The sequence below is a fragment of the Ranitomeya variabilis genome, chromosome 3 (assembly GCF_051348905.1).
Source record: "Ranitomeya variabilis isolate aRanVar5 chromosome 3, aRanVar5.hap1, whole genome shotgun sequence".
Lineage (NCBI taxonomy): Eukaryota > Metazoa > Chordata > Amphibia > Anura > Dendrobatidae > Ranitomeya > Ranitomeya variabilis.
The window spans coordinates 724756589-724777599 of record NC_135234.1 but is presented as its reverse complement, the minus strand read 5'-3'; the positions used below and the strand labels follow the sequence as shown (position 1 = coordinate 724777599).

The 21011-nt window shown below is 43.6% G+C and overlaps 1 protein-coding gene across 3 annotated transcripts in view; it reads left to right on the top strand.

Annotated features, from left to right (window-relative positions):
• LATS2 (large tumor suppressor kinase 2) overlaps window positions 1-21011 on the top strand; it is a 74180-nt gene that overhangs the window by 29376 nt on the left and 23793 nt on the right. The window contains exon 1 of one of the 3 annotated variants that reach the window (XM_077298376.1): window positions 15154-15624. The exons of the other annotated variants lie outside the window; for them this stretch is intronic. The gene's annotated coding sequence lies outside the window, so the exon portion shown is untranslated. Of the gene's footprint in view, window positions 1-15153; window positions 15625-21011 lie in introns of those variants that run through there. 3 annotated transcript variants of the gene reach the window in all.

The window sequence follows — 21011 nt, the reverse complement described above, 5'->3', positions numbered from 1 at the left end:
ATGGCTCATATTCACCTACTGTATGCATGGCTCATATTCCCCGCCCCCTATGCATGGCTCATATTCACCCCCCGTATGCATGGCTCATATTAACCCCCCTTCTGTATGCATGGCTCATATTAACCCCCCTTCTGTATGCATGGCTCATATTAACCCCCCTTCTGTATGCATGGCTCATATTAACCCCCCTTCTGTATGCATGGCTCATATTCACCCCCCTACTGTATGCATGGCTCATATTCCCCGCCCCCTATGCATGGCTCATATTCCCCGCCCCCGTATGCATGGCTCATATTAACCCCCCTTCTGTATGCATGGCTCATATTAACCCCCCTTCTGTATGCATGGCTCATATTAACCCCCCTTCTGTATGCATGGCTCATATTAACCCCCCTTCTGTATGCATGGCTCATATTCACCCCCCTTCTGTATGCATGGCTCATATTAACCCCCCTTCTGTATGCATGGCTCATATTAACCCCCCTTCTGTATGCATGGCTCATATTAACCCCCCTTCTGTATGCATGGCTCATATTAACCCCCCTTCTGTATGCATGGCTCATATTCACCCCCCTACTGTATGCATGGCTCATATTCCCCGCCCCCTATGCATGGCTCATATTCACCCCCCCCCCCCCGTATGCATGGCTCATATTAACCCCCCTTCTGTATGCATGGCTCATATTAACCCCCCTTCTGTATGCATGGCTCATATTAACCCCCCTTCTGTATGCATGGCTCATATTAACCCCCCTTCTGTATGCATGGCTTATATTAACCCCCCTTCTGTATGCATGGCTCATATTAACCCCCCTTCTGTATGCATGGCTCATATTCACCCCCCTTCTGTATGCATGGCTCATATTAACCCCTCTTCTGTATGCATGGCTCATATTAACCCCCCTTCTGTATGCATGGCTCATATTAACCCCCCTCCTGTATGCATGGCTCATATTCCCCCCCCCCCCCCCTGTATGCATGGCTCATATTCACCCCCCCTGTATGCATGGCTCATATTAACCCCCCTCCTGTATGCATGGCTCATATTAACCCCCCTTCTGTATGCATGGCTCATATTAACCCCCCTTCTGTATGCATGGCTCATATTAACCCCCATTCTGTATGCATGGCTCATATTAACCCCCCTTCTGTATGCATGGCTCATATTAACCCCCCTTCTGTATGCATGGCTCATATTAACCCCCCTTCTGTATGAATGGCTCATATTAACCCCCCTTCTGTATGCATGGCTCATATTCACCCCCCTTCTGTATGCATGGCTCATTTTAACCCCTCTTCTGTATGCATGGCTCATATTAACCCCCCTTCTGTATGCATGGCTCATATTAACCCCCCTTCTGTATGCATGGCTCATATTAACCCCCCTTCTGTATGCATGGCTCATATTCACCCCCCTACTGTATGCATGGCTCATATTCCCCGCCCCCTATGCATGGCTCATATTCACCCCCCCCGTATGCATGGCTCATATTAACCCCCCTTCTGTATGCATGGCTCATATTAACCCCCCTTCTGTATGCATGGCTCATATTAACCCCCCTTCTGTATGCATGGCTCATATTAACCCCCCTTCTGTATGCATGGCTCATATTAACCCCCCTTCTGTATGCATGGCTCATATTAACCCCTCTTCTGTATGCATGGCTCATATTAACCCCCCTTCTGTATGCATGGCTCATATTAACCCCCCTCCTGTATGCATGGCTCATATTAACCCCCCTCCTGTATGCATGGCTCATATTAACCCCCCTCCTGTATGCATGGCTCATATTAACCCCCCTTCTGTATGCATGGCTCATATTCACCCCCCTGTATGCATGGCTCATATTAACCCCCCTCCTGTATGCATGGCTCATATTAACCCCCCTTCTGTATGCATGGCTCATATTAACCCCCCTTCTGTATGCATGGCTCATATTAACCCCTCTTCTGTATGCATGGCTCATATTAACCTCCCTCCTGTATGCATGGCTCATTTCCCCCCCCCCCCCCTGTATGCATGGCTCATATTCACCTCCCTATATGCATGGCTCATATTAACCCCCCCCCCTCCCTGTATGCATGGCTCATATTCACCCCCCTACTGTATGCATGGCTCATATTCACACACACACACACCCCCCCCCCCCCCCGGCCCCGCCGTATGCGCGGCTCATCTCCCCCCCCTGGGCCTGACTCTGGCTGTATGCGTGGTGCCGCGGCTCATCGGCTCACCGACGCTCCCATCCTGTGTGGCTCGGTTCCCCGTCCACCGCGGGCCTCCTACATCCTCCCCGGCCCCCCCCCCCTCCTCCCTGGCTGACGCTGTCAATCATCATTCATACTCACCTCACACACACCGCGCAGAAGGACGGAATCCTCGGAGTCGGAATCCTCCGCCAGGCTCTGTCCCTGCGCAGCACCGTCCTCCTCGCCTCGTCCTGTGTGAGCGCCGCGGTCAGGTGGTACAGCTCATTTAAGGTGATGAATATGCATGCATATTCATCACCTTAATGAGGCGGCACCATGTGACCGCTCACACAGGGCGAGCTGCAGTCGCTGAGAGCAGACCAGCCGGCACCGCTGGAGCAGGTGAGGTGAGTATGAGACAGACAGTGAATGGGGGCGGCGCCGGGGGGGGGGGAAGGCGGACAGGACCGGACAAAGTGATATTAAAAAAAAAAAAAAAAAAACCTGCTCAGGTGCCGCCCCCCCCGCATTGCCCCGCCCTAGGCACGTGCCTAGTGGCAAATACGGCCCTGGTGACACCATCTGCAGCAAGTTGATGCTGCAGCTCTCTGGAGGTGGTCTGAGGATTGTCCTTGACTGATCTCACCATTCTTCTTCTCTGCCTTTCTGATGTTTTTCTTGGCCTGCCACTTCTGGCCTTAGCAAGAACTGTACCTGTGTTCTTCCATTTCCTTACTATGTTCCTCACAGTGGAAATTGACAGGTTAAATCTCTGAGACAGCTTTTTGTATCCTTCCCCTGAACAACTATGTTGAATAATCTTTGTTTTCAGATCATTTGACAGTTGTTTTGAGGAGCCCATGATGCCACTCGTCAGAGGAGATTCAAACAGGAGAACAACTTGCAAGTGGCCACTTTAAGTAGCTTTTCTCATGATTGCATACACCTGGCTATGAAGTTCAAAGCTCAATGAGGTTACAAAACCAAAAAAAGTGCTTTAGTAAGTCAGTAAAAAGTAGGTAGGAGTATTTAAAACAAGAAAATGATAAGGGTGCCCATACTTATGCACCTGTCAAATTTTGTTTGAATGCAGATTGCACATTTTCTGTTAGTACAATAAACCTCATTTCAAGGCAGAATCATTACTGTGTCCAACAGTTATTAGATATATGAAACTGAAATAGCTGTTGCAAAAATTTTTTTTTTTATAAAACATTAAGCTTAAGATTAATAGGTGTGCCCAAACTTTTTCATATAACTGTAGATATATAATCGTCTAAGGGGCACTTCCGTCTGTCTGTCACGGACAGCGACAGGCACAGTTGGGCTGCGAAATTGCCCCTTCCTACTCTGTCAGTGCCCCCTCCAGTCAGTGCTCACACAGGGTTAATGGCTGCGTTACACCGCGGTGTAACGCAGTCCGTTAACGCTGCTATTAACCCTGTGTGACCAACTTTTTACTATTGATGCTGCCTATGCAGTATCAATAGTAAAAAGATCTAATGTTAAAAATAATTAAAAAAAATCATTGTATACTCGCCTTCCGGCGCCTTTCCCGCTCCTCGTGACTCTCCGGGCCATGCATTGCGGTCTCGCGAGATGATGACTTGGCAGTCTCGCGAGACCGCTAAGTCATCTGGGTAATTTCGCAATGCACAGAACAGAAGCTGGTGGCCGCATCACGCGCATAGGGACAGCTTAGCTGGACGCCGGAGGGTGAGTATATAGCTATTTTTTATTTTCATTCTTTTTTTATCAGGGATATGGTGCCCACAGTGCTATATAGTACTTGGGCTGTGTTTATGTACTGCGAGGCTGCTATATACTATGTGGGCAGTGTTATATACTGTGTGGCCTGTTATATACTGCTTGGGCAATTTTCTATACTACGTGGGCAATGTTAAATACTATGTGGGCTGTTATATACTGCGTGGATGCTGTATATTACGTGGGCTGTGTTATATACTACGTGCCCAGTGTTATATACTACGTGGGCTGTGTTATATATAATGTGGGCAGTGTTATATACTGCGTGGGCTGTGTTATATACTGCGTGGGCTGTGTTATATACTACGTCTGCAGTGTTATATACTACGTAGCTGTGTTAGACTACGTGGCTCCTATATACTACGTGGCTGTCTGTGTTACGTGGCCTCTGCTATATGCTGTGTGGCTGCTATATATACATACATACATATACTAGAATACCCGATGCGTTAGAATCGGGCCACCATCTAGTTATATTATATGAAGGATATGGGCTGTGTATTATACTGTATGGAGAACTATGGACTGTACATTATATTACATGGATGACTATGGGCTGTGCAGTATATTACATAGATGAATTTTGGGTTGCATTATACTATGAATGTGCATTATATTACAGTACCTTGCGAAAGTATTCGCCCCCCCGGAACTTTTCAACCTTTTCCTGCATATTTTGCTTCAAACATAAAGATACCAGATGTAAATTTTTGGTGAAGAATCATCAACAAGTGGAACACAATTGTGAAGTTGAAGGAAATTTATTGGTTATTTTAAATTTTTGTGGAAATTCAAAAACTGAAAAGTGGGACGTGCAATATTATTCAGCCCCTTTAACTTAATACTTTGTTGCGCCATCTTTTGCTGCGATTACAGCTGCAAGTCGCTTGGGGTATGTCTCTATCCGTTATGTACATCAAGAGACTGAAATTCTTGCCCATTCTTCCTTGGCAAACAGCTCGAGCTCAGTGAGGTTTGATGGAGATCGTTTGTGAACAGTAGTTGTCAGCTCTTTCCACAGATTCTCGATGGGATTGAGGTCTGGACTTTGACTTGGCCATTCTAACACCTGGATACGTTTATTTGTGAACCATTCCATTGCAGATTTTGCTTTATGTTTGGGATCATTGTCTTGTTGGAAGACAAATCTCCGTCCCAGTCTCAGGTCTTTTGCGAACTCCAACAGGTTTTCTTCAAGAATGGTCCTGTATTTTGGCTCCATCCATCTTCCCACCAATTCCCATCAATTTTAACCATCTTCCCTGTCCCTGCTGAAGAAAAGCAGGCCCAGACCATGATGCTGCCACCACCATGTTTGACAGTGGGGATGATGTGTGCAGGGTGATGAGCTGTGTTGCCTTTACGCCAAACATATCGTTTGGCATTGTTGCCAAAAAGTTCAATTTTGGTTTCATCTGACCAGAGCACCTTCTTCCACATGTTTGGTGTGTCTCCCAGGTGGCTCTTTGCAAACTTTAAACAACACTTTTTATGGATATGTTTGAGAAATGGCTTTCTTCTTTCCACTCTTCCATAAAGGCCAGATTTGTGCAGTGTATGACTGATTGTTGTCCTATTGGACAGACTGTCCCACCTCAGCTGTAGATCTCTGCAGTTCATCCAGAGTGATCATGGGCCTCTTGGCTGCATCTCTGATCAGTCTTCTCCTTGTTTGAGATGAAAGTTTAGAGGGACGGCCGGGTCTTGGTAGATTTGTAGTGGTATGATACTCCTTCCATTTCAATATGATCGCTTGCACAGTGCTCCTTGAAATGTTTAAAGTTATAGAAATCATTTTGTTTCCAAATCCGGCTTTAAACTTCTCCACAACAGTATCACGGACCTGCCTGTTGTGTTCCTTGGTTCATGATGCTCTCTGTGCTTCAAACAGAACCCTGAGGCTATCACAGAGCAGGTGCATTTATACGGAGACTTGATTACACACAGGTGGATTATATTTATCATCATTAGGCATTTAGGACAACATTGGATCATTCAGAGATCCACAATGAACTTCTGGAGTGAGTTTACTGCACTGAAAGTAAAGGGGCCGAATAATATTGCACGCCCCACTTTTCAGTTTTTGAATTACCACAAAAATTTAAAATAACCAATAAATTTAGTACAGCTTCACAATTGTGTTCCACTTGTTGTTCACCAAAAATTTACATTTGGTATCTTTATGTTTGAAGCATGATATGTGGGAAAAGGTTGAAAAGTTCCAGGGGGCCGAATACTTTCGCAAGGCACTGTATATGAAGGATATGGGCTATGTATTATACTGTATGGAGAACTATGGACTGTGCATTATATTAAATGGATGAGTATGGGGTGCATTATACTTCTACCATGGAGCCCTGTGACTTGTATGTACGCCCGTTGGTGAGTATAATGGTTCATTTACTTCTATACATTAAAGAACAGCGACAGAACGGGGAACATATACCATCATGGAGCCAAGATTAGGGCCATATACAGCTGTGTCAAAAATTAAGAGACCACCACATCAAAATCCTTTCATGGGCAGCCCAATCTCCAGACCTGAACCCCATTGAAAACCTCTGGAATGTAATCAACAGGATGATGGATAGTCACAAGCCATCAAACAATGAAGAACTGCTTAAATATTTGTCCCAGAAGCAGACTCAGACTCTAGTTAAGCCTCTGAATGTAGTACTAGATGGACATAGAGATTTTCTCCCGACACCCACTTATTGGAAAAAAGGAAGACGTCCACCTCCTGGACCAGCGGTGGACACCTCGTCCATAAACGCCATGGTGGCACGCCGCACTATCAGGATACAGGCGCTATTCTCTCCATCCCTTTCTCCAGGACGAAGTCTTTTGATCTAGTGATCTATCACTGAACCTATTGGTCCACCCGACACAATAGAATCACTGCAACTCGTAACTGAGGAAGGTCTGATGTAAGACTGAAACGTTTTTGATTACTACAGTGAACCACATTATATTATCGTTTGTTCACTTCAGTTGAGTGCGGGGTTTGCTTATTTTAGACCCCTCCTGGTGCAGACTGAATGGTAAGGACTCTTCATCCTGGTCTATGGACGCTTTGGAGACAGCGAAGTAAGCAGTGCCCACTTTGGAAACCCGCATTCCATATGCTGTTTTGGCTGATCTAGGATCGGGGTTTTCCAAGTCCTGTAATTTAGAGTAAACCTAATTTATAATTATATTCTTTTTCTTGGGTGTATGCCGTATCTTAGCTGCAGTTTTTACATTAATATTCTCATTGCAGTGTTGGCAGGGAGTCTTTATCATTTACTTTTTCTGCCTGTCTGTAATTATTTGCTGCCAAAAGACACAGAAAATGTGACTCTGATGCTAAATCATGGCGGATGCATAAATCCATATTCTCCTTGCTTGTTGTATAATTTCTCCTGCGGGATCATACTCGTGCCAGGGGCGTAACTTTAGCGAGTGCAGGGGTTGCAGTTTGGAAATTGCAGCGTGACGGCGACAACCATTGACAACTATTAGGTGCAACACCATAATGCGACACCATGATGTTTGAGCCGCGCAGCACGTTGCCATGATTTCCTAGGCTTATGCCAACCATCCGCTTTATCCCCTAACTTCCCTATAAGCAAAGTAAGGGCTCCTTCACAGGTACTAATTTTATCTCCTTTATTTATTTTTTTTCATGGATAGCACTCGTTCGTAAGATAGTCTATGTAGCAGTTCACATGTCCGATTTTTATTTTTATTTTTTATTTTTCCTCTGGCCAAGTGGTCCGCACAAAGGCACGGAGACCCATCCCAGACTCATCTGAGTGTTGGATCAAACTTGCCAATGCAAGTCGCTTGGGAAACAAAAAAAAATAAATTTATTTATTTAATTTTTTTTTTTTTCATTCGAGAAAAGTTTATAAATCTTTGACCAAACTCTGATAGTAAAAACTGACAATCTCACCAGACTTTGATGACAGTCTGATCAGAAACACTAATGAACTTTAGACCATTTTTTTGCGTATGAGAAAAATCCCTGATGTGTGACGTAGCCCTTTAGAGAGAGAGCGCATTAAGACGTCCGTACAAAACTGGCCCAAGATTGGACCCCAAATCATTGACTGGCTGAGCGTCTCCTGACCCCAGTGTCTCTCATATATTTCTATGAAGCCATCACGCCCGGATCAGAAGACCCGCGACCAGTCGTGCATTCCGTTCCGATCTAGGAACTCATTTGCACAGATGTCTGAGTGCACCCTAAGGGTGAGACTACACGGCAGCTTTGGCGGCAACACCTGGCATGCCATTACGCCCACTCAGTGCCAGTGATACATCACACCGCAACACAAGTAAGTGGGGTCTCATTGTGACCCTGAGAGTACCGTAAGAAGTCCAACCTTGCCGGATTTTTTGCAACTTGCAGTACCCTCGGGGTCGTAATGGGACCCCATTCACGATGTAGAGAAAACCTTGGTGGCGTAACTGGGAAAACCTTGGTGGCGTAACCAAAGTTGTCGTGAAGCCCCAGCCTAATATTCAGATCAGTTCTTGGCTCTCAGATTTACTCAGTCAGCGTTGTGCGTAGTCTATGAAGACGTTGGCCATACTGGACGAATGCTAGCATCTGTATATTCCAATTTTTCCAGTGCACCATTAAGATACCCTGCTGTATATTGCTGGCGTGTTGGCTGCACAGAATCGGACAGACACAAATGGGTTAACCAGATCCTACATTCCGGAGTGGAAATACTGGAGCGGTGTGGTCCTGGGTGGGGGGTGGCCTGAGCTTCCTTGCAGTTTCTCCAGCCCGTTACTGGGAGAGGAAATGTGTCAGGCTAATTACAAGCATTCCAGGCTTTTTCCAGGGAGGCGTTGTCTCTTCCTTACCATTGAATTGGCTGCACAGGACAAAGCATGTAAAGAGGATTATTAATGGCTGCAAATATGAAGAAAATGTAAAGTATGGTCCTAGGAAATTCCTCTCTGATTATAAATGTACACAAGTTAAAATCGATCTCTTTATTTCGCAGTCATTCTGTCACGTGGAGATATTTCTCCATCTTCTCCATTCTGTCAGTCCGTGAAAATCGGATTGTTCTGAGGTCATCCGACTGCGATCTGATTTTTTTTTTTTTTGTTCCACGGACCCATTGACATGAATGGCCGAGTACAATCCAGTAATGGGATGCAACTCATGCATGGCGGTCCGAGGAAAAAAAAAAGATGTGCACGGCCCCATAGAATTACATTGGGACAGGTGCTATCCGTCAAAACGACGCATCGCACTTATTCGCTTTTTATGGTCGTCTGCACAAGCCCTTAAGTGTATTTTTGCCTCAGTGAAAGACTAAACTGATGTAATATACAAATACTGAAGATGTGGTATCTAATTTGAGATTTAAACAAAAACTTTGATATTCAGAAACTCTATTTCCCTGCGGATATAGGATTTATCTGCAGGGAGATAACATCCGGCTTATGGAGCTGCGGCTGCAGGGAGAAAATGCAGTTTCATTCTCCTTGTGGCCGCCACTCGGTACACACTTCCCCGGTTGCATTGTCAGTGTCAGAACGCTATTAAGCTGCAGAATAACCCCATATTTGCAGGTTAATAGCGTTATTTTACATGAGAGGTTCCCTTTAACACCTATAGCAGAGGGTCAAAACATATATTGAAGACTAATAAGTCAGTCATATAAATAGAAAAGTAATAAAACCTACAAAAATCCAGCACAGGACCGATGTGAATTATTAAAATGTTTATTATATACAGTATAGAAAACAAAGTGCCAGTGCACAATAAATAATACATCTCTTAATTCATGATGAAATAAATAATATAGATTTCAAAGAATAATAACTGATTAAAATACCAAGGATAAATTGCCTAAAAATATGCAAAAATAATGGATCTATTGTCACTTCTTTAGAAGAATAATAAAGGACTATGGATATTTCCAGAGTGCACTGCTCATCCTCTTCCTCACCCTTCAACGTACGTTTCGCAATGTGTCCTCAGGGAAGATATAGATATATACATGTTGAAAAGTTTTTATAAGGAAACTACAAGAAGAAATGAGTTGTCTTGTTTTCTTCAGTTCATTTAGCAAAAAAGTAGAAAATCATAATGTATCAAAAACAATTAAAAAAACAGATATTTTAACTATATTTCCCACCCGTCGCCACTCTTGTCCATGGACTGTAGCATTGTTGATCATTGTTATTCACTAATCATCATCAAATCTTATAAAAGGGTTGTTCTAAACTTGGTACATTTTCTATTTCATGCGTTGACTTTCATCAATCAGGTGTAATCTATGGGGAAACTATTACCCTGCAGCACTACAAGGGAAATCAAGGTGTACCCAATGGCTAATCCAAATCGCGAGGATTTCTGCGACGTTCTGGCCATGCGATGAGTGTCCTAATATTGACTAACGCAGAGTTTCCCGATAGGCTATATACACACAACTTATTTTAGGTCGATGCCTGAAAAACCTGTCAAAAATGCTCAAAAGAACAAACAAGCATTTCTATGTAAAAACGACTCGCTGTTCGTATTTTCAGTCTTTGGAGCTTCTTTTAACCACTTCAGGTTTCTACAAATACCTAGCGGTTAAAAGAATTGACCTGTTCTACTTGTTCTACTAGCGTTTTCAGCTGTGTAATTTACAATACAACTCAATGGGAAAGCTCAAAAGACGCCTGGTTGTTGACCGGACGTTTTCTTTTAACACTTTGCCAATATTTGAAAAAAACTTTAGCGATTTCTTAATTATTCAATGGAATAAAAAGAATGACTGGAAAACAAAAGTAAAAAAAAAAAAAATTACAAAAACCCACCAAAATCACCGTCTGAAAATAAAAAAAAAAGCATACACAAAAAAAAAACACTCAGGAAACAACTGAAAAGGGAACTACACAAAAGGAGCTTCAGGAAAAAAAAACTCCAGCGTTTCCTGAAGAATCTTGAAAAACTCATCGGGTTCGCCTAACTTTAAAAGACGTTGTGTGCACAGTCAAGGGAGTACATGGGTTTTCTAAAGCGGACAACCCCTTTAGGCACAGTAAACCATTCTGTGTCTCAAGTCAGGAAGGAGTAGCGGGGCTAAGTCTTGCTCCTTAGTCTAGTAGGAGCAGTAGTGATTCTAAGCAGGATGATCGCTGACGGTCATTTTGCTTTTGCTGAATATTTTAAGTCATTCTGTCAAAAAACTTATGCCAGGAAAGTTGCTTATTATTAGAAAGCCAAACGATCTGGGTGTAGACATATAATCATTGCTCAGTAATTGCTGAGAGAGGTTAAAAAACACGACTGTTAAACTTGGCAGCATAGACAGTCTACGTCCATGAGCCGCAGGATAAGATGCACACCGGGGTATATCCCGTATTATCTGCACTATATGGGAAGAAACCAGACTTGTCACACATGCTTGACTTTCCGTGGTGACTTCCTGCTGGACGTCTTCCACATCTGCAGAACAAGGGTTCTGGTTTTTACTGTGTTTAGAATTTGCATTTGGTGAAATGTGCTTTTATTTGCTGTGTTTTTACAGTTGCAGAAGCTGCTTTTATAGCCCCTCCGCCCTTCGTGCTCATGGAAATGATCGTCCATAGTGCAGTATAACAGGAGGTTGGGAATTGGAAGCAATATCTGCATCTACGGACAGTTTACACACTATACATTTCAGGAAAATAAATATGGAATTACTATACTAACTTCCTGCATGAGTACATAGATAGATGGATGGATAGATAAAGTAGACAGATTATCTAGATACATACCCCCAAGGCCTTGCACACTATCCACCCATCTTTCTAAGACTTTAGAAATAGAGCAGGCCTATGCACAGACATAGGGACACCTTTAGTATTGGGTTACAACTGAAATGAGTTGCATTGTTGCTTGCAAATGGGCTCACACATTTTGATGAAAATGGTAAAGTCATGTTTTCGGAGTGCTGTTGGTATATATAGATAGAAGTACTGCTAAAATAACTTAAATAGGTAATTTGGTTAACAGATTTACCTGTAGAGGGAATGTCACGACTCTGCTGTCAGGTGTCCTGGGACCAGGGGCTCCTTCCTTGTCCCTAATGCTACGGGTGCCCTAGCTTGCCCTGTTCCCCGGATTACTTCTGATGGTGAAGATGCCAGGGCCACATACCTTACCTTAGCTCCTGAATCCACCTTCAGTCTGTACCCTTCCCCCCACCCAGGGAAGAGGGTGGTAGTAGTGTACTGTAATACACCAACCAGGCTAACAAGGTATTATGAGCAAATACCAAACATAGAAATATACACACACAAATAACAGAGGAATGCATCGGGGAGTGGTGGATGGGGTTAAACCAAAGTAGGAAAAGAAATGGAATTATCACACACTCAAAACCTAGCAAAAGTCACCGATAAATCCAGCAAATGCCTTCTCCAATAATAACCAACAACAACCTCCACTCATGCAGCATAAGCTAACTCTGACAATGAGTGCTAGACAGGGCCCAGAGTATGTAGGAGATGGGAGTGGCTAACAGTGCACAACTGATAGCATTAGCTCCAGGAGCTCTCAACAGAGCAGATTAACCCCTGCACTTCCAAAAGAAATTTACAGTTTAATAAGAAGGTGAAGTGCTTCTATTCAGCGCAGGAGTAGGAGAACGCAGGCGCTGCGGTCTTCTGGCTCCTCTGTCGCTGTTAACCTGTGACAAGGAACTTGCTATCTTATAGTCCTATGATTACAGCAGCATCAGAACTGATTCCAGCAGGCAGTGTGAGAAGGGTCAGGAGTGGACTATCAATGAATAAGGGAGGAATGGAAATAGAAGTGTCAGTCTGAAGAAACCATGAAGGGCCACAGCTCTACTGATTCTGAAACATGGCAGACAAGAGTACGAGGATATTGTTACTGAACTAGGAAGAAGGGGTAAAACATCACAGTATTTTCAAGGGTTCTCATAAAACAGGGTTTCCCTGCATTGGGAAACCTTGGGGATAAGTTAATACAGGGAACCCCTACTACTTACTTTTTTTTTTTCATAAGAAATATTTAACTTAATAAATTTTTTACTTGTGTGCTTTTTGTACAGCACAATGTTTCAGCCTTGAAACTTGTGCAAACATCTACGACATTGCATGGGAATTCTGAGGGTCTCACAAAACCCCGGTTGAGAAATGCTGTTCTAGAGACATGGCTTGATCACATAACACAGGTTGAGAACCTAGGACATAAGATAATGTATGAAGCTACTTTTGTAGCTTCTGTAGACGGGAGTTTGGGGGCCTAAATATCTCCTACTATCATTGCTTGTAGAAGACCTCGGCTGAATACTTGACTTAATTCTACTTTTCTGCTGAAGTTTTTTTTTTAGCCAGTTAAGGCCATGCTCACACGTTCAGTATTTTATAAAGTATAAAATGCACGTTCAGTATTTGGTAAGTATTTGACATCAGTATTCGTAAGCCAAATTCAGGAGTGGAACAATTAGAGGAAAAGTATAATAGAAACACATCACCACTTCTGTAATTATCACCCACTCCTGGTTTTGGCTTACAAAAACTGATGTGAAACACTGAGCAAATACTGAATGTGTAAACGTGGCCTCAAGCAGAATCGGTGTTCTCAAGACACCCATACTGTTAAGAGTTGCACAAAGTCGCTGACTCCATCACTTACCCCAGCAGGTCACAAGGATCATTAGAAATATTGGTTTTGTAGTAAATCTTCCTTTCCTCCATCCAGGGTAATATTAGTAATATATCCCATACGGTGCTTGGGGACGGGGACAACATGGGCCTGTGTGATTTCAAATGCCAGGGCTGAGTTTCAGTCCCAGTCTGCACTTGGCCTCAAGGTAAGACTCTATTCTTCACGTACCGTAATTGGCTTGATAGCTACACAGGAAAAGTAGAGAAAAACCCTTCTCAGCCTGGGGCTCCTGTATATGGAATTTTCATTGGCAGGAGGGATCTAGGGAATTTTGAGACTGGAAGCAGGAAAAATGTTGTGCTTCTAATGTTCCATACAGTGAAAGTTCTAAAAAATAATCGCGTTAACCCACCATATATTTGAAAAGCAACTTGACATGTTCTAGAGTATTGTTTTGTGGAGTCAGCTGAGTGTTTCTCTCGACAGTAAAGACGGACACCATAGAATTTCTATTGAGCTCATCTTCAGTGTTGGGGTCTTTTTGCCCTTTCGTTTTAGTGGTGGTCTCTACATCCAAGTCACCACTGATTAAACTGTTTTGAAATCATTTTGTTTTGTTTTCACCAATAACCTCACTTTCTGGTGAGATGCGCGCTGTCAGACTTGGAAGCTTTGTTGGAGACTTATAGAACAAGTAGTGTAACGTAGAGAAGGCAGCGTTTGCATAGTTTAACGTGTCCACAGTGAATTATTTACCCTGTAATGTAGTTGCCTCCTGTGAAGGTATGCGCAGTATGTATATCTCACACATTCCTCCGTGGATATAATTCATGCATCGGCTCTGACTAGACATGTTTTTTTTATTATTCCAAACTTTGTAACTTGAAAAGTAAGATCGTTTTAAAATGGATCGTGTCTGGTGTTAGAAACCTGGATATTCTGGTGGGGTCCAATATGCCACATTCATTTTTGCCTGCATGCCATAATAGTTTAGCTAGAAATGCTACCCTCTGATTTCATATGGGTCATACACTAATGAATGCCATATTACAAAGATATATCACCTAGAAGTATTGGTTCTCCCACATATGGCACCCATCACGAAGCGGCAAACCCTGGAGCTACATAATATGGAGCCACAGGGGACTCCGGTTCTCTGTACAGCTTTAGCACATGACTGCCATGTGCTGGAGGCCTTGGGGTAAGGTCAGGTTGGAGTTAAACAATTTACCTACTGATCTTTTCCTGTCTTTCATGTACATTTTTTTGGTAGATTTTCCTCTTTTGGAAGTTTGTCTACTTGTCTCCTAAGAGGGTATAGTAAAACTCTATTATTTTAATGGCTCTGGTAGGTCTCCTACTTGTGGCGCCCCAGAGGGTCCTGTCACCACAGAGGTACTGCACCTCAGCCAGAGGTGTGGTACTCTGCTATCGGGTAAGGAGGGGGCACTACCCGGGACTCGCACTTGTTCATCCAACACGACACTGCTCCAGGCTAGGTGGGAGGGGCCCCAGCTCTGGTGGGGAGTGGTGTGACAGTTGGAGGAAAAGTAGTCAGTTGTGAGAAGGAGTTGATTGGAGCTAACGTGAAGAGAGGAGCTCCTGAGAGAGAGAGAAGGGGTCATAGGAGTAGGTGAAGTGAGGAATCCACCCGTGGCGCCCGAATCCATCCGACCGCAGTCGGGTGGAAGGACCAGGTCGCAGTTGGGGACCGGCCCCAGACTAGTGGAGGAACTGCAAGACTCTGATAGCAAACCGGAGGCTGTGGTATCTGTATGCACCACAGCCAAATCCACGCACTTTCGCTGAAAAGGCAGTCATATAGGGTCATGGGGACCAGGAGAGCGTCGCCCGACAGGACCTGAGGCTGCTGGCTTGGGACACTGTGTGTGAGGCGCAGGGCAGGAGGGCGAAGCCAGCACAGAGAGACGGCCTGGGAAGGTTCCAAGACTCCCTTTTCTTGGGTAAAGTGCACCCAAATTACCTGAGAGCTGGCTAGACCACCAACCCGGAGGATACAGCACCCGGCTGGTGACTGTAACCTAACATCTGTGAGTAAAGAGTGAAAACTGCACCCTGCTGTATCCTCAGAATTATTACTGCGTCACCTGCCCTGCACTACAATAATTCATAATTGACTTTAGCACTACCCGTGGAAAGCTGCATCGCCAACTGCCCCAGTGGACCTGAATCGCAGAGTCGGCCATTTTCTTATTGCCGAACACCACGGGTGGCGTCACAAACTAATCCCCTATAAACTTTATTCCCCTTTCCCTCATTATTTTATTGGATGCCCAGGGCCACGGACGGGGTCACTGCTGCCAAAGAACTGCCCGACCAGGCCCGAGTACCCCACGGCCCTAGCGGGCACTCCATTCCTCTTCACCAGTAGCACTGAAAAGTAATGGAAGATACACTGTGGTTGGGGATATATAGGATTCCACATGTGTTATAAATACTTTCCTTTGGGCCCTGCTTTCACTGCCCACACATGGTAAAGCCTGCGAGCCCTACTTTCATGTGAGTCCTGCTTCCACTGTCCACACATGGAGGAACCTGTGAATTCTCCTGTCCTGTGGGTCCTGCTTCCACTTCCCATACATGGAGAAAGACTGAGTCCTGATGTCCTTTGGGTCCTGCTGAAACTGTCCACACATGGAGAAACCTGTGAGTCCTGATGTCCTTTGGGTTCTGTTTCCTCTGTCCACACATGGAGAAGCCTGTGAGTCCTACATCTGCACCTTGCATACAGGGAGCGCTGTCAATCACTTTGCAAAGGGACAGTAGGACTTGCAGGCTTTTTCTGTTTACGAAGAGGAAGCTGGACTCGCATGCTTTATATGTGGCCAGAAAAAAAACTCACAAGCTTTCTCTGTATGGTTAGGAAAAGGACACACACAATTTATATGTACAAATGGGCAAATCTGCACATACAGGGTTTTTTATGTGTCTGCAGGGGAAGTAGGAATTACAGCCTTTCTGTATCCACCATCGGTAACTGAACGGTCCCATCACTATAGCAGTTATTGTGGAGCAGTGCTGGGTTAGCGCAAGTAGCGTGATCTTGCAATAAAACTCAAAATCTTACTCTTTCACAACCACGAGGGCGATGGTATTCCACTGTGTATGCCAGGATCCCAAAATCCTGTAGTTCAGAACCAATTTTTGCTATGAAATTGGATGCATTAGGGGTCATTGGGACCCTTTTGACCACTTTCTGAATAGCTAATATGTAAAAAAGAGATTCTACTCCGTCACAGCAAGGAGGGCGATGGTATTCCACTATGCATGCCAGGATCCCAAAATCCTGTAGTTCGGAACCAATTTTTGCTAGAAAATTGGATCCTTTAGGGGGCATTAGGGACCCGTATGACCACTTTTTTTTAATAGCTCGTATGTACAAAAATCACATGTCTGAGGCTGCTCACTCTATTCTTAAATAAAAAGGGCAGCCCTAGACTGGTGATAGGTGCCCTGTAAGAATTGATTGTTCGGAATGGCCGGCAGTCTGGCAGGAAGGTATCTGATAATTTAGTATTCCCTTGAGTTATAACTGTTTATTTAAAAGGATGGGAGTGTAGTCTCCGCGGCAGGAAGTATTCCATCAATTTGATAAACCCAGCAGAAGTTTTGCCATAGTATATTATGGCCACAAAGAATTCACTATAGGGGTCGGTCTACCTAGATGGACGCTGAAGCTTCCAGTACTGTCATCAATACGATTATTGAATCATTTGGCATTGCATATGCAAATTAACTGATACTATTAACCTGTATAATGCCCTGCAGAACGTCCTGGAGATATTGGTCCAGGGCTCGGTTATATGTGGAGTCCCGGTTGTCGCTGACACAGAACAGTGTCCTCCTTGGTTCGCCCATGTATTATCCAGACACATTATTTTTGGAGTGGGAATGCTTTTTCAGAATTAGCTGTAAACGTTGCTGGTTCAACACATGCTGCACATAGCTGGAAGAAGCCAGATTGCAGAAGAAAAGATTCCTAACATACCGTAATAAGCGATCTTTTTAGACCAACCTAAGTAGACAGGTGGATCTCTGACCGACATTGAGCAAATATAAGAATAAAAAAGAATTTTAAACACGTGTCCAAAATACATTGTAAAATATTGGAGACCTGCCCTCCGGTTTTCTTCTTGCCATAAATATACATATCTTCAAGCTATATACAAATTACAACACAAGCTTTTTTTATTAATAATAATAAAAAAAAAAATTTCATTCAAATGACTAATAATTAGAACGTTATAAAATGTACTAATAATACACCTTACATCTGAAAGGTGCCCAAATCTTCAAACACAAGCATATGTCCAGCATCTCAGAAAGTTTCCTATTACAGAAGCCCTTCTCCTCCTCCCATCAAAGTTTATATTCTCTTAATATATTGCAATCATCATATTATTTTAACTTAATGCCCTAATGATACAAAAAACCCTCTATGTTCATCCTTTTTCTGTACCTTTCCTCTGTTTTTATTGGATTGATAATTTCATAAAAATAATTTTTTTAAATATATATATATATATATATATATATATATATATATATATATATATATATATATATATATATATATAATATACAGTACAGACCAAAAGTTTGGGCACACCTTCTCATTTAAAGATTTTTCTGTATTTTCATGACTATGAAAATTGTACATTCACACTGAAGGCATCAAAACTATGAATTAACACATGTGGAATTATATACTTAACAAAAAAGTGTGAAACAACTGAAATTATATCTTATATTCTAGGTTCTTCAAAGTAGCCACCTTTTGCTTTGATGACTGCTTTGCACACTCTTGGCATTCTCTTGATGAGCTTCAAGAGGTAGTCACCGGGAATGGTTTTCACTTCACAGGTGTGCCCTGTCAGGTTTAACAAGTGGGATTTCTTGCCTTATAAATGGGGTTGGGACCATCAGTTGTGTTGTGCAGAAGTCTGGTGGATACACAGCTGATAGTCCTACTGAATAGACTGGTAGAATTTGTATTGTGGCAAGAAAAAAGCAGCTAAGAAAAACGAGTGGCCATCATTACTTTAAGAAATGAAGGTCAGTCAGTCCGAACAATTGGGAAAACTTTGAAAGTGTCCCCAAGTGCAGCTGCAAAAACCATCAAGCGCTACGAAAAAACTGGCTCACATGAGGACCGCCCCAGGAAAGGAAGACCAAGAGTCACCTCTGCTTCTGAGGATGGATAAGTTTATTTGAGTCACCAGCCTCAGAAATCGCAGGTTAACAACAGCTCAGATTAGAGACCAGGTCAATGCCACACAGAGTTCTAGCAGCAGACACATCTCTACAACAACTGTTAAGAGGAGACTTTGTACAGCAGGCCTTCATGGTAAAATAGCTGCTAGGAAACCACTGCTAAGGACAGGCAACAAGTAGAAGAGACTTGTTTGGGCTAAAGAACACAAGGAATGGACATTAGACCAGTGGAAATCTGTGCTTTGGTCTGATGAGTCCAAATTTGAGATCTTTGGTTCCAACCACCGTGTCTTTGTGCGACACAGAAAAGGTGAAAGGATGGACTCTACATGCCTGGTTCCCAGCGTGAAGCATGGAGGAGGAGGAGTGATGGTGTGGGGGTGCTTTGCTGGTGATACTGTTGGGGATTTATTCAAAATTGAAGGCATACTGAACCAGCATGGCTACCACAGCATCTTGCAGCGGCATGCTATTCCATCCGGTTTGCGTTTAGTTGGACCATCATTTATTTTTCAACAGGACAATGACCCCAAACACACCTCCAGGCTGTGTAAAGGCTATTTGACCAAGAAGGAGAGTGATGGGGTGCTATGTCAGATGACCTGGCCTCCACAGTCACCAGACCTGAACCCATTCGAGACGGTTTGAGGTGAGCTGGACCGCAGAATGAAGGCAAAAGGGCCAACAAGTGCTAAGCATCTCTGGGAACTCCTTTAAGATTGTTGGAAGACCATTCCCGGTGACTACCTCTTGAAGCTCATCAAGAGAATGCCAAGAGTGTGTAAGGCAGTCCTCAAAGCATCAAAGCAAAATGTGGCAACTTTGAGGAACCTAGAATATAAGACATAATTTCAGTTGTTTCACACTTTAAGTATATAATTCCACAAGGGTTAATTCATAGTTTTGATGCCTTCAATGTGAATGTACAATTTTCATAGTCATGAAAATGCAGAAAAATATTTAAATGAGAAGGTGTGTCCAAAATTCTAAAATCTGCATGTCCACATAGTATTTTGCCCAGTCATGTAGTATAATGCTCCATGCAGTTCTTTATGGCCCCATAGACGCTCCATACAGCATTGTGCCACATGTAATGCTGCTGCTGCAATAAAAAAAAAAATCACATACTCGCCTCTTGTCACTGCTCCTCAGCGTCCTGTCTCTCCGCACTGACTGTTCAGGCAGAGGGCGGCGTGCACACTAATATGTCATCGCGCCCTCTGACCTGCACAGTCACTGCAAGAGTCATGTCATGTGACAGTTACGTCATGGCAGGTCCTTCTCGCGCAGGGCCTGTGATGACGTCGCGGTCACATGACCATGACGTCATGGCAGGTCCTTCTCGCGCCTTGCCTGTGATGACGTCGCGGTCACATGACCTTGACGTCATGGCAGGTCCTTCGCGCATACCATCCTTGCCCCCGGAAGGTGAGTGTATATAATGATTTTTTATTTTGTTTATTATTTTTAACATTAGATTTTTTTACTATTGACGCTGCATAGGCAGCATCAATAGTAAAAACTTGGTCACACAGGGTTAATAGCTGCGGTTACGGAGTGCGTTACCAGTGGCATAACGCGGTCCGTTACCGCCGGCATTAACCCTGTGTGAGCCTTGACCGGAGGGGAGTATGCGGGCGCCAGGCACTGAGTGCAGGGAGTAAGGCGCGGCCATTTTCTTCCGGACTGTGCGCGTCACTGATTGGTCGTGGCAATGGTTGTGGGCGTTTTGCCACGACCAATCAGCGACTTGGATTCCATGAGCTAGGAGTTCTATTCACTTCGGTGCATCCTTGGTGCTTGGATATTTATCTAGTTGCTTGCCATCCATCTTATGCCCTGGCATACTATTCCTCAATGGTCCATTATGCACAGATGCTTTATATATGTATATATTTTTTTGTTATGTTTATTTACCCTTGTTCTGTTTTTTGTGTTTTTGTAGCGACATTATGAGTAAGGCTCAGGAGAGCCGAAACGTCAATTATTACTACAAGTGGTCGCTTATCTTATAATTGTACATTGCCCCCTGCTTCCATGTGTCACCAATGTGTTATATGTAATAAACCTTGCACAATTTGCATTAATTATTACTAAGAGTGTGCGGTGTCTTATAAATTTTACTTATACGAGGACTCATTTGTCCGTGACACCTGCACCTCACCCTCCAAATTGACTGAGTGCACACCAATTTACCTTATTG